Here is a 12,164-nt window from a genome sequence, read left to right on the forward strand (position 1 = left end):
TTGACTCCAGACCTCAACCTCCATTGGTCTGTCTTTGGAGAAATTTTTCCTGAAATTTGTTCCTTGTCTGTCTTCTCCATTCCTGACCAGCAGCGGCTCTGTCTGTAAAGAGCTCACAAAAATTCTGTTAGCTTTGCATGAAGCACACAGGGGTCAAAGCCATCAGACAATAGGACTTTCCACAAATCCTTTCTGCTTAACTCCTTCTCCAATCTTGGCTTGTACTGAAATGGTGGCTGGGTTCCATGTTTGGTTATATCCTCACGTTGGGCTGTAGCTTCTTGGGTTTCACCCCCTGGAAGCCCAGAGTCTTTCAGACCATCAGTTTGTGGTTTCTTTGAAACCAAGAGTTCATTTCTCAGCTCATCTCTGTCCTCTCACATTTTACTATAAGCTGCAAGTAAAAGCCATGCTACTTCTTCTATATTTTGCTTGGAGATCTCATCAGCTAAACATTCCAGGTTGTCACTTTTGAATTCTGTCTTCCATCTGACACCAGGACTCAATTTTGTCAAATTTTCTGCCACTTTAAAACAAGGATTGCCTTTATTCCAGTTCACAACATCAAATTCATCATTTCTGCTCAAGGCCTCATCAGAAGTATCTTTAGAGTCCATATTTCCACAAACAGTCTCTTCAAAGCAGTTTAGGCCTTTTCTATCAAGCTTCTCACAGTTCTTCCAGAATCTTCCCCTTATCCATTTAAAAAGCTGTTCCAACATGTTTGGTATTTGCAAACACAGCAGCACCCCACTTCCAGTACCAAAATCTGTTCTAGTTTGCTAATGCTGACGGAATACAAAACACCAGAAATGGACTGGTTTTTATAAAGGGGGTTTATTTGGTTACACAGTTACAGTCTTAAGGCCATAAAGTGTCCAAGGTAATGCATCAGCAATCAGGTATCTTCACTGGAGTATGGCCAATGGTGTCCAGAAAACCTCTGTTAGCTGGGAAGGCTCATGGCTAGCATCTGCTCCAAGTTCTGGTTTCAAAATGGCTTTCTTCCAGGACGTTCCTCTCTAGGCCACAGCTCCTCTTCAAAATGTCACTCTCAGTTGCTCTGGAGCGTCTGTCTTCTCTTAGTTTCTCCAGAGCAAGAGTCTGCTTTCAATGGCCATCTTCAAACTGTCTCTCATCTGCAGCTACTCTCTCAGCTCCTGTGTGTTCTTCAAAGTGTCCCTCTTGGCTGTAGCAAGCTCAATTCTTCTGTCTGAGCTTATATAGTGATCTGGGAAATTAAGTAAGGTCCATGCTGAATGGACGGGGCCACACCTCCATGGAAACTATCCAATCAGTTATCACCCACAGTTGGGTGGGGTGCATTTCCATGGAAACAACCTAATCCAAACATTCCATCTTAATCCCCACTAATATGTCTCCCCTCACAAGATTGCATAAAAGAACATGGCTTTTTCTGGGGGACATAATATATACAAACCGGTACAACAACCAAGATTTTTATACCCAGTGGAACTTTTTATGAAAATGAGGGAGAGATTAAGACTTTCCCAGATAAACAAAAGCTGAGGGAGTTCATCACTACTGGGCCAGCCCTATAAGAGATGCTAAAGAGAATTCTGCAGGTTGATAGGAAAGGACAACAGACAATAGATCGAAGCCACATGAAGAAATAAAGATCTCCAGTATCCTTTAATCTCTGACTTTATGGAGGAGTGACTATCAGATGGCAGAGGCCTCTACTTGGACAATTTGGAAGTGATTTATGAAATAGAAAGCCTATTCTTTCCCACTGTTATTCTAGATCTCTTTTAAATTTTCTTTATGACAAGATTTATTCTTGTGGTCCCAAGAAGATCAATGACTAGAGAGGCAGATTCATTTTGATACGAAGTCCTTACTAACAGGGAAAACTGCACAACAGCAGAATGGTGTTATCTTACAAGGCAGGTGACCCCTAGCCCAGAAGCCAGGTGCTCACCCATCAGGAGACTCCACTTGTTCTATCTTTCCCTGTTCTGAGATGCTCTTGTAATAAGACTATTTGTATGAATTAAAAATGAAATGGATAAGGTGGGGAAAAAAATCAGTTGGCCATAGGTGTAAGGGTTTATTTCTGAACTCTCAATTGAATTCCATCAGTCTATATGTCTGCTTTGTGCCAATTCCATACTGTTTCAGTTACTGTAGCTTTGTAATAAGCTTTAAAGTAAGGTAGTGTGACTCCTCTAACTTTGTTCTTTTTCAAGATGGTTTTGGCTATTCAGGGCTCCTTACACTTCCATATAAATTTGATGATTGGCTTTTCCATTTCTGCAAAGAAGGCTGTTGTAATTTTGATTGGGATTGCATTGAATTTTAAATAGCTTTGGGTAGAACTGATAGCTTAACAATATTTAGTCTTCCAATCCATGAACATAAAATGTTCTTCAATTTATATAGGTTTTCTTTTATTTCTTTTAGCAATATTTTATAGTTTTCCATGCATAAGTCCTTTACAACCTTGGTTAAATTTATTCCTAGGTATTCGATTATTTTAGTTGCTATTATTATTGGAATTTTTTTCTTACTACACCTGTTTCCTCACCTGGATAGGAGCCATAGAATAATGTTTAATATGTGTATATTTCTCTCCTACGTACTTAGCCTTTAATAATATATTTCATTCAGTGTAAGGTGCTATCAACTGTATTACATATGATTATAGTAATAAAGAAAAAGAGATACTGTAAATTAAACCATACCATCATACCATTCCATTGATTATGAAATGAATCCTGAGTTCAGATGTTAATGTGTTTAAGGAGGGGAATGTATGCTGGACTAGATAGTCTTTGTTTGCTCCCCTCCCTCAGGTTCACTCTCAATCCTTTTCCATCCACCCTCTCTGGGCCCAGAAGGCTTGCACTAAAGCACTGCAACAACCAGACCCCCAAATATGGCTTCTGATTGGGTCCAGATGGTAGGCTGAAGGATGGGAGAGAGAGATTGAGGTATTTATTCTCTCGAGACCTTCCTGAAGGCCAAATTTTGACAGTGGCTATATTTATCTACCCAAGACTATAGTTCCCATTGAGTAGCCCTTTCCCTATAGCTTCAGGTTTCTCTCTGTTTTCTGGAAAATGCTCTCTCCCTTTAACCCTGGAGCTGATAATGGCTCCCCCCTATTTCTAGTTCCAGGTTGTGCCACCATTCCTATTAGTTCCTTTATCCTACACTTTTGTAATATATCTATCAATGAAGAAGGATGATGTATATTTATATTCACAAGTGTTAATTTAGAGTGGTCTCCAAGATATATTATGTGAACAAGCAAATTATAGGGCAATATGTATACTACAATTTAATTTATGTAAGAAGAAAAATATTGACATAATTGTAAATGTAAATATATACATGCAAACACATAGAACAAGTCTGAACATTTACAGATACCCTGGGATAAGAACCTCAGCTGTAAACCATTGAAAATTGGTTTGAATATCTCTCACATTCAGAGGTAAAATTCTGATGGTCCACACCAAATTGTAGCAGTCAGTGGTTACTACTAGGGAGAGGAGAAGGAGGGAGGCACAGCAAGGGGGAATAGGAATTTTCACATGTATCTATCTATCCATCTATTTAATTTTTAATAAAATTCTATATGTGAGTTTTAATTGGTAAAATGTTACCATGGAAAAGGACATAACTTCCCCAAGACAAGGCAGGGTGGAGCTCAGCTCAAGTGGTGGTACTCCTTGAAAGAACTCAGACCCCAGGGGCTGGGTAACAGAAAGAGCTGAGTCAGCCACACCCCTGGCAGGGAGTGGGTCTCCTGAGAATTAAAGGCACCACACCTCTTTACACTGGTGGAGAGCTGCAGGCAGATAATTGCCACCTGCTGGACAGGATAGGAAAACCACAGAGTCTAGAGGCATCACAGGAGGCTCTGACAACCTGCAGGGTCTCATTCTCAGGGAAACATAATACTGAGAACACCCTCCTCCTGAGACCCGGGCCTGTCTAGGCTGGGAAAATCTGACTGGAGTTGATGATATCTGGGAAGGACCTCTCACAAAATGGTTACATAGAGGCATGGACCTGAAAAATAAGAGCTGAAAATTTTTGATCAACTAAACAGAAGCTATGTTAGAGGTCTAGACTAAGTTGAACTGAAAACTAAAGATCAGATAGGGAACAAAGGCAACCAACAAGAAAACACTTGGCAAAAGAGTGAAAATGAGCTCCAGAATAAACTAATCAAGAAAATCAGATGCCTAGACAGCTAAAAATAATGACCCATACTAAGAAACATGAAAATATGGACCAGCCAAAGGAAAAAACTGACACTTCAACTAAGATACAGGAATTGAAACAACTAATTAAAGATGTTCAAACATATCTCCTAAATCAAATCAATGAGCTGAAGGAAAATGTGGCAAAAGAGGTGAAGGATATAAAGAAGACACTGGGTGATCATAAAGAAGAATTCGTAAGCTTGAAAAAACAAATGGCAGAACTTACAGGAATGAAAGGTATAATAGAAGAGATGAAAAACACAATGGAGACATATATCAGTAGATCTGAAGAGGCAGAATAAAGGATGAGTGAACTGGAAGATGGGACATCTGAAATCATACACACAAAAGAACAGATAGGGAAAAGAATGGAAAAGTATGAGCAGGGTCTTAGGGAACTGAAAGACAATATGAAGCACACAAATATACATGTTATGCATGTTCCAGGAGGAGAAGAGAAGGGAGAAAGGGCAGAAAGAATAATAGAAGAAATGTTCACTGAAAATTTCCCAACTCTTATGAAAGATATAAAATTACAGATTCAAGAAGTACAGTGTACTCAAAACAGAATAGACCCCAATAGACCTACTCCAAGACACTCACTGGTCAGATTGTTTAATGTCAAAGACAAAGAGAGAATTCTGAAAGCAGCAAGAGAAAAGCAATCCATCACATACAAGGGACACTCAATAAGACTATGCATGGATTTCTCAGTAGAAACCATGAAGGTGAGAAGACAGTGGTATGATATATTAAAGATACTGAAAGAGAAAAATTGCCAACCAAGAATTCTATATCCAGCAAAACTGTCCTTCCAAAATGAGGGAGTCGGGGCAAGATGGCAGACTGGTGAGCTGTATGTTTTAGTTACTCCTCCAGGAAAGTAGGTAGAAAGCCAGGAACTGCGTGGACTGGACACCACAGAGCAATCTGACTTTGGGCATACTTCATACAACACTCATAAAAACGTGGAACTGCTGAGATCAGCGAAATCTGTAAGTTTTTGTGGCCAGGGGACCCATGCCCCTCCCTGCCAGGCTCAGTCCCGTGGGAGGAGGGGCTGTCAGCTCCGGGAAGGAGAAGGGAGAACTGCAGTGGCAGCCCTTATTGGAAACTCATTCTACCGATCCAAACTCCAACTGAGACCAGACACCAGAGAATCTGAGAGCAGCCAGCCCAGCAGAGAGGAGACAGGCATAGAAAAAAAACAACACGAAAAACTCCAAAATAAAAGCGGAGGATTTTTGGAGTTCTGGTGAACATAGAAAGGGGAAGGGCCCTGAGGAGCATATGCAAATCCTGAAGAAAAGCTGATCTCTCTGCCCTGTGGACCTTTCCTTAATGGCCCTGGTTGCTTTGTCTCTTAGCATTTCAATAACCCATTAGATGTCTGAGGAGGGCCCTTTTTTTTTTTTTTTAAATCCTTTTTTCTTTTTCTAAAACAATTACTCTAAGAAGCCCAATACAGAAAGCTTCAAAGACTTGCAATTTGGGCAGGTCAAGTCAAGAGCAGAACTAAGAGAGCTCTGAGACAAAAGGCAATAATGCAGTGGCTGAGAAAATTCACTAAACACCACAACTTCCCAAGAAAATGGGGGTTTCCGCTCACAGCCATCATTCTGGTGGACAGGAAACACTCCTGCCCATCGCCAGCCCCATAGCCCAGAGCTGCCCCAGACAACCCAGTGTGATGGAAGTGCTTCAAATAACAGGCACACACCACAAAACTGGGCGTGGACATTAGCCTTCCCTGCAACCTCAGCTGATTGTCCCAGAGTTGGGAAGGTGGAGCAGTGTGAATAACAAAGCCACATTCAGCCATCATTTCAGCAAACTGGGAGCCTCCCTACACAGCTCAGCAGCCCAGAACTGCCCTGGGGGGATGGCACTCACCTGTGACATAGCACAGTCATCCCTCAACAGAGGACCCAGGGTGCACAGCCTGGAAGAGGGGCCCACTTGCAAGTCTCAGGAGCCATACGCCAATACCAAGGACTTGTGGGTCAGTGGCAGAGACAAACTGTGGCAGGACTGAACTGAAGGATTAGACTATTGCAGCAGCTTTAAAACTCTAGGATCACCAGGGAGATTTGATTGTTACGGCCACCCCCCCTCCCTGACTGCCCAGAAACACGCCCCATATACAGGGCAGGCAACACCAACTACACACGCAAGCTTGGTACACCAATTGGGCCCCACAAGACTCACTCCCCCACTCACCAAAAAGGCTAAGCAGGGGAGAACTGGCTTGTGGAGAACAGGTGGCTCGTGGATGCCACCTGCTGGTTAGTTAGAGAAACTGTACTCCACGAAGCTGTAGATCTGATAAATTAGAGATAAGGATTTCAATTGGTCTACAAATCCTAAAAGAACCCTATCAAGTTCAGCAAATGCCACGAGGCCAAAAACAACAGAAAATTATAAAGCATATGAAAAAACCAGACGATATGGATAACCCAAGCCCAAGCACCCAAATCAAAAGACCAGAAGAGACACAGCACCTAGAGCAGCTACTCAAACAATTAAAGATGAACAATCAGACCATAGTATGGGATACAAAGGAAATCAAGAAGACCCTAGAAGAGCATAAAGAAGACATTGCAAGACTAAATAAAAAAATGGATGATCTTATGGAAATTAAAGAAACTGTTGACCAAATTAAAAAGATTCTGGACACTCATAGTACAAGACTAGAGGAAGTTGAACAACGAATCAGTGACCTGGAAGATGATAGAATGGAAAATGAAAGCATAAAAGAAAGAATGGGGAAAAAAATTAAAAAAATCGAAATGGACCTCAGGGATATGATAGATAATATGAAACGTCCAAATATAAGACTCATTGGTGTCCCAGAAGGGGAAGAAAAGGGTAAAGGTCTAGGAAGAGTATTCAAAGAAATTGTTGGGGAAAACTTCCCAAATCTTCTAAACAACATAAATACACTAATCATAAATGCTCAGCGAACTCCAAATAGAATAAATCCAAATAAACCCACTCCAAGACATATACTGATCACACTGTCAAACACAGAAGAGAAGGAGCAAGTTCTGAAAGCATCAAGAGAAAAGCAATTCACCACATACAAAGGAAACAGCATAAGACTAAGTAGTGACTACTCAGCAGCCACCATGGAGGCAAGAAGGCAGTGGCACGATATATTTAAAATTCTGAGTGAGAAAAATTTCCAGTCAAGAATACTTTATCCAGCAAAGCTCTCCTTCAAATTTGAGGGAGAGCTTAAATTTTTCACAGACAAACAAATGCTGAGAGAATTTGCTAACAAGAGACCTGCCCTACTGGAGATACTCAAGGGAGCCCTACAGACAGAGAAACAAAGAAAAGACAGAGAGACTTGGAGAAAGGTTCAGTACTAAAGAGATTCGGTATGGGTACAATACAGGATATTAATAGACAGAGGGGAAAAATATGACAAACATAAACCAAAGGATAAGATGGCTGATTCAAGAAATGCCTTCACGGTTATAACGTTGAATGTAAATGGATTAAACTCCCCAATTAAAAGATATAGATTCGCAGAATGGATCAAAAAAAATGAACCATCAATATGTTGCATACAAGAGACTCATCTTAGACACAGGGACACAAAGAAACTGAAAGTGAAAGGATGGAAAAAAATATTTCATGCAAGCTACAGCCAAAAGAAAGCAGGTGTAGCAATATTAATCTCAGATAAAATAGACTTCAAATGCAGGCATGTTTTGAGAGACAAAGAAGGCCACTACATACTAATAAAAGGGGCAATTCAACAAGAAGAAATAACAATCGTAAATGTCTATGCACCCAATCAAGGTGCCACTAAATACATGAGAGAAACACTGGCAAAACTAAAGGAAGCAATTGATGTTTCCACAATAATTGTGGGAGACTTCAACACATCACTCTCTCCTATAGATAGATCAACCAGACAGAAGACCAATAAGGAAATTGAAAACCTAAACAATCTGATAAATGAATTAGATTTAACAGACATATACAGGACATTACATCCCAAATCACCAGGATACACATACTTTTCTAGTGCTCACGGAACTTTCTCCAGAATAGATCATATGCTGGGACATAAAACAAGCCTCAATAAATTTAAAAAGATTGAAATTATTCAAAGCACATTCTCTGACCACAATGGAATACAATTAGAAGTCAACAACCATCAGAGACTTAGAAAATTCACAAATACCTGGAGGTTAAACAACACACTCCTAAACAATCAGTGGGTTAAAGAAGAAATAGCAAGAGACATTGCTAAACATATAGAGACGAATGAAAATGAGAACACAACATACCAAAACCTATGGGATGCAGCAAAAGCAGTGCTGAGGGGGAAATTTATAGCACTAAACGCATATATTAAAAAGGAAGAAAGAGCCAAAATCAAAGAACTAATGGATCAACTGAAGAAGCTAGAAAATGAACAGCAAACCAATCCTAAACCAAGTAGAAGAAAAGAAATAACAAGGATTAAAGCAGAAATAAATGACATAGAGAACAAAAAAACAATGGAGAGGATAAATATCACCAAAAGTTGGTTCTTTGAGAAGATCAACAAGATTGACAAGCCCCTAGATAGACTGACAAAATCAAAAAGAGAGAAGACCCATATAAACAAAATAATGAATGAAAAAGGTGACATAACTGCAGATCCTGAAGAAATTAAAAAAATTATAAGAGGATACTATGAACAACTGTATGGCAACAAACTGGATAACGTAGAGGAAATGGACAATTTCCTGGAAACATATGAACAACCTAGACTGACCAGAGAAGAAATAGAAGACCTCAACCAACCCATCACAAGCAAAGAGATCCAATCAGTCATCAAAAATCTTCCCACAAATAAATGCCCAGGGCCAGATGGCTTCACAGGGGAATTCTACCAAACTTTCCAGAAAGAACTGACACCAATCTTACTCAAACTCTTTCAAAACATTGAAGAAAATGGAACACTACCTAACTCATTTTATGAAGCTAACATCAATCTAATACCAAAACCAGGCAAAGATGCTACAAAAAAGGAAAACTACCGGCCAATCTCCCTAATGAATATAGATGCAAAAATCCTCAACAAAATACTTGCAAATCGAATCCAAAGACACATTAAAAAAATCATACACCATGACCAAGTGGGGTTCATTCCAGGCATGTAAGGATGGTTCAACATAAGAAAATCAATCAATGTATTACAACACATTAACAAGTCAAAAGGGAAAAATCAATTGATCATCTCAATAGATGCTGAAAAAGCATTTGACAAAATCCAGCATCCGTTTTTGATAAAAACACTTCAAAAGGTAGGAATTGAAGGAAACTTCCTCAACATGATAAAGAGCATATATGAAAAACCCACAGCCAGCATAGTACTCAATGGTGAGAGTCTGAAAGCCTTCCCTCTAAGATCAGGAACAAGACAAGGATGCCCGCTATCACCACTGTTATTCAACATTGTGCTGGAAGTGCTAGCCAGGGCAATCCGGCAAGACAAAGAAATAAAAGGCATCCAAATTGGAAAAGAAGAAGTAAAACTGTCATTGTTTGCAGATGATATGATCTTATATCTAGAAAACCCTGAGAAATAGACGATACAGCTACTAGAGCTAATAAACAAATTTAGCAAAGTAGCGGGATACAAGATTAATGCACATAAGTCAGTAATGTTTCTATATGCTAGAAATGAACAAACTGCAGAGACACTCAAGAAAAAGATACCATTTTCAATAGCAACTAAGAAAATCAAGTACCTAGGAATAAACGTAACCAAAGATGTAAAAGACCTATACAAAGAAAACTACATAACTCTACTAAAAGAAATAGAAGGGGACCTTAAAAGATGGAAAAATATTCCATGTTCATGGATAGGAAGGCTAAATGTCATGAAGATGTCAATTCTACCCAAACTCATCTACAGATTCAATGCAATCCCAATCAAAATTCCAACAACCTACTTTGCAGACTTGGAAAAGCTAGTTATCAAATTTATTTGGAAAGGGAAGATGCCTCGAATTGCTAAAGACACTCTAAAAAAGAAAAACGAAGTGGGAGGACTTACACTCCCTGACTTTGAAGCTTATTATAAAGCCACAGTTGCCAAAACAGCATGGTACTGGCACAAAGATAGACATATTGATCAATGGAATCGAATTGAGAATTCAGAGATAGACCCTCAGATCTATGGCCGACTGATCTTTGATAAGGCCCCCAAAGTCACTGAACTGAGTCATAACGGTCTTTTCAACAAATGGGGCTGGGAGAGTTGGATATCCATATCCAAAAGAATGAAAGAGGACCCCTACCTCACCCCCTACACAAAAATTAACTCAAAATGGACCAAAGATCTCAATATAAAAGAAAGTGCCATAAAACTCCTAGAAGATAATGTAGGAAAACATCTTCAAGACCTTGTATTAGGCGGCCACTTCCTAGACTTTACACCCAAAGCACAAGCAACAAAAGAGAAAATAGATAAATGGGAACTCCTCAAGCTTAGAAGTTTCTGCACCTCAAAGGAATTTCTCAAAAAGGTAAAGAGGCAGCCAACTCAATGGGAAAAAATTTTTGGAAACCATGTATCTGACAAAAGACTGATATCTTGCATATATAAAGAAATCCTACAACTCAATGACAATAGTACAGACAGCCCAATTATAAAATGGGCAAAAGATATGAAAAGACAATTCTCTGAAGAGGAAATACAAATGGCCAAGAAACACATGAAAAAATGTTCAGCTTCACTAGCTATTAGGGAGATGCAAATTAAGACCGCAATGAGATACCATCTAACACCGGTTAGAATGGCTGCCATTAAACAAACAGGAAACTACAAATGCTGGAGGGGATGTGGAGAAAGTGGAACTCTTATTCATTGTTGGTGGGACCGTATAATGGTTCAGCCATTCTGGAAGTCAGTCTGGCAGTACCTTAGAAAACTAGATATAGAGTTACCATTCGATCCAGTGATTGCACTTCTCGGTATATACCCGGAAGATCGGAAAGCAGTGACACGAACAGATATCTGCACGCCAATGTTCATAGCAGCATTATTCACAATTGCCAAGAGATGGAAACAACCCAAATGTCCTTCAACAGATGAGTGGATAAATAAAATGTGGTATATACACACGATGGAATACTACGCGGCAGTAAGAAGGAACGATCTCGTGAAACATATGACAACATGGATGAACCTTGAAGACATAATGCTGAGCGAAATAAGCCAGGCACAAAAAGAGAAATATTATATGCTACCACTAATGTGAACTTTGAAAAATGTAAAACAAATGGTTTATAATGTAGAATGTAGGGGAACTAGCAATAGAGAGCAATTAAGGAAGGGGGAACAATAATCCAAGAAGAACAGATAAGCTATTTAACGTTCTGGGGATGCCCAGGAATGACTATGGTCTGTTAATTTCTGATGGATATAGTAGGAACAAGTTCACAGAAATGTTGCTATATTAGGTAACTTTCTTGGGGTAAAGTAGGAACATGTTGGAAGTAAAGCAGTTATCTTAGGTTAGTTGTCTTTTTCTTACTCCGTTGTTATGGCCTCTTTGAAATGTTCTTTTATTGTATGTTTGTTTTCTTTTTAACTTTTTTTTCATACAGTTGATTTAAAAAAGAAAACCAAGGAAAAAAATACGTAGTGCCCCCTTGAGGAGCCTGTGGAGAATGCCGGGGTATTGGCCTACCCCACGTCGATGGTTGCTAACATGACCACAGACATAGGGGACTGGTGGTTTGATGGGTTGAGCCCTCTACCATAAGTTTTACCCTTGGGAAGACGGTTGCTGCAAAGGAGAGGCTAGGCCTCCCTATGGCTGTGCCTAAGAGCCTCCTCCCGAATGCCTCTTTGTTGCTCAGATGTGGCCCTCTCTCTCTGGCTAAGCCAACTTGAAAGGTGAAATCACTGCC

This window comes from Choloepus didactylus, chromosome 15 (assembly GCF_015220235.1).
Source record: "Choloepus didactylus isolate mChoDid1 chromosome 15, mChoDid1.pri, whole genome shotgun sequence".
In the NCBI taxonomy this organism is placed as follows: Eukaryota; Metazoa; Chordata; class Mammalia; order Pilosa; family Megalonychidae; genus Choloepus; species Choloepus didactylus.